This window comes from Octopus bimaculoides, chromosome 20, assembly GCF_046866305.1.
Source record: "Octopus bimaculoides isolate indiv1 chromosome 20, ASM4686630v1, whole genome shotgun sequence".
Lineage (NCBI taxonomy): Eukaryota > Metazoa > Mollusca > Cephalopoda > Octopoda > Octopodidae > Octopus > Octopus bimaculoides.
In genome coordinates, this window is record NC_142947.1 from 28,173,277 (window position 1) to 28,175,954 (window position 2,678).

At 51.0% G+C, this 2,678-nt stretch overlaps 1 pseudogene; it reads right to left on the reverse strand.

The window, feature by feature from the left end:
* Positions 1 to 1,077: 1,077 nt before the first annotated feature.
* On the reverse strand, positions 1,078 to 1,836 carry LOC149131655 (uncharacterized; annotated as a pseudogene).
* Positions 1,837 to 2,678: the final 842 nt, after the last annotated feature.

Below are 2,678 nucleotides of genomic sequence, written 5' to 3' on the forward strand. Positions count from 1 at the left end.
TTCCCGTCTACTCACGCTGGTGCCCAGTTCAGTGATCTCGTTCCCTCACCGAAACACCAACGCGCCGGCCTTGTCTCTCCGTAGCCTGAAGCCCAGCGCAGCGCCTCCCTCTATGGCCTCTGGTGGCTTGGCGACCAGTCCGAAATTCTTCAGGTGGCCTATGATCTCCGTTGCTGGCATTATGGTTTCATCCACAAGGATGTCATCGATGTACGAATTGGTGGCTCTTTTTACTCTGTTCACCTTTCCCAGGATGGCCTTGAGAATTGTTGCCATAATTTTTGGCACCGAATTTAGCCCAAACCCTAGCCTGGTCAGACAGTATGCCGACTTCAAATTGACGATCGTGGAGGCTCCAGTCATATGCCTCCATTCTCGCAAGGTGTCCCCGCAGACATCCGTGGCCTCGCCGCCCGTATGACATGATATGTGGTCATTCAGCTCTCGGAAGTCAAGCACTGGTCTGACCTTATGCTTTGTGGGCTGTACTCCGCTCTCTACTTCTTCCCTCCTTAATCCTCCGCTCTACCTCCCCCTCGAACTCGCTTCTGGCATCTCCTTTCAAAGTATGCTGGTAGCAGCCCACTTTATTTTTTAACGTCGGGGGCTCTCCCCTCCAGTGCCACTCCACTGTCCACCTCTGGCCATCGAAGGCGGCACGAAAATCCTGGTCTTCAATGGTGTGCGCGGCATAGTTTTCTTCGCGGTTCTCACCAATGCACGGTGTCGCCATACACGGTTTCCCCGCGACCCCAAAAGTCACAGCGGCCTCGTTGACAGTGACACCTGCTAAACGGGTGATTGCATCCATCCCCATCACCACGTCAATCTCATTCACCAAGTGGCCAACTACAATTGCTTGCAGTGTCAGCTTTGTTCTCTGCACCACAATCTGCGCATCTGTAATGCCTTCACAGTGTACCTCTCTTCCGTCGACTGCCCTCACACTGCTTTCTCCACTCCACGTCTCTACCACTCCCGGAGTCATCAGGGTCGTCGTACAGCCCGTGCCCACGAGGGCTCGCGACATCTTCCCCTCCTCCAGAATGTCAACAACGGGTAGCAACAAACGCGCCTCTATTGATCCAAAGGCATGACCACTGGCGCAGTAGTCTCCGTTAGACCGTTTCCCTGCAGACATTCGCTGGCTATGTGTCCCGTTTCTCGACAACGGTAGCAAATGACCTCAGGCTTGGGTAACTTGCAGTCTCGCACCATGTGCGGGCCGTGACACCGGAAACACTGTCCTTTGAACGGTCGCACACGTTCCTTGTTCGATCCCTCTCCGCTACTCCTTGATCGGCCACCTTTTGGTGTTGCAGTTGCTGCCAACGGTGTCGATCTTCAACACGAAACCAGCACGCGAGCACGCGTTATTATATCCGCCATGGGCATGGCGTTCACGTTCGGCAGTTTCTGCCACTCGACCGACACGTGGTCAGGAAAACCAGTCACAAATGCCAACTTAACCGTTCGATCTAACAATTCTCCTTCGTACCCCACCAGTTTAGCCAATCTCCTGATTTCGTCGGCAAACACGTCGACCTGTTCGCCAGTCCACTTTGCTTTCCCCAGGCGAGCGTACGCTTCAAACATTCCTTCTGCAAAGGCCTCCATCAAGCGGATTTCTATTTTTTCCGCGCTAAGTTGGTCCCTCTCTTCTATCTCTAAGGATAGCGCCAACGCCGGACCATCTAAGTACTGCGGTAAAAAGCTTGTTAAGTCGCCTATCCCGTGGAGCTTCGCGACCAGCTTCATCTTTTTTAGCCACGCGACCACGTCCGTGTCACCGCAAAACGGTTTAATTACATCGTTAGAAATCCGGACTACACTCATAATTTTTTTTTGTTGTTATGGGCCGAAATAGCTTGTGGAGTGATGGAGGAAAAAGACAAGAAGCAAAAGGCAGAATGAAACACTAGGACCTTACCTCGACCGTGGCGGAATAAACGATCGCTCCAGATCAAAACACGTTTTCTTCGTAAGCTGTCTGTCTACTAACTGCCTCCACGTGCTGGCTGTCGACCGCGTGTGGCCGACTTCCGGTCTGGCCCTTCCGGTCTGGCCCTTCCGGTCTTGCCCTTCCGGTCTGGCTTCACTTCCGTTTGCTTCATCTCTCTCCACCAATAACACATAGCTCATTACAGCCCATAACACCACACTACTAAAATCTTTTTTTACATTAGGTGCACAGCTAAAGGATAATTTCAGGGTATGTCTTTTAAGTATTTTGTTGAATCTATTGGTATGGGGGAAGTGTCTATCAACTAGACTAAGGAAGATCTTACCTACTCCGGTCCTAACATTTAAAGAAAATGGCAGTGTGAACCACAGTACTTTCCGGTTGTGCTTTCTCTTGGTGGGGCTAGGGTCCAACATGTAACTAATACTAACCCTTGAAACTGCTGGCAGCCAGAGCCTGGTTGTAGTATGGGGCGGTAGCATCAAAGATCTCTTTGCTTGAAGACAAGCAGGTTCCTGAACACTATGGCAGGAACCTGTGTTAATGTAAGACAACTTTTCAGTTTCCTAAAGGGCCTACAGGTACCTGATTCCAGGTCCAGGGTTATGTCAAGGAAATCTTCGGGTTGGTCTCTATAGTGACCTTCTGTCTGAGGAAGTTCATGGTACTTGTGAGGTCCTTTCTAAGCTTATCTAGCATGTTAGCCCCTCTTGAT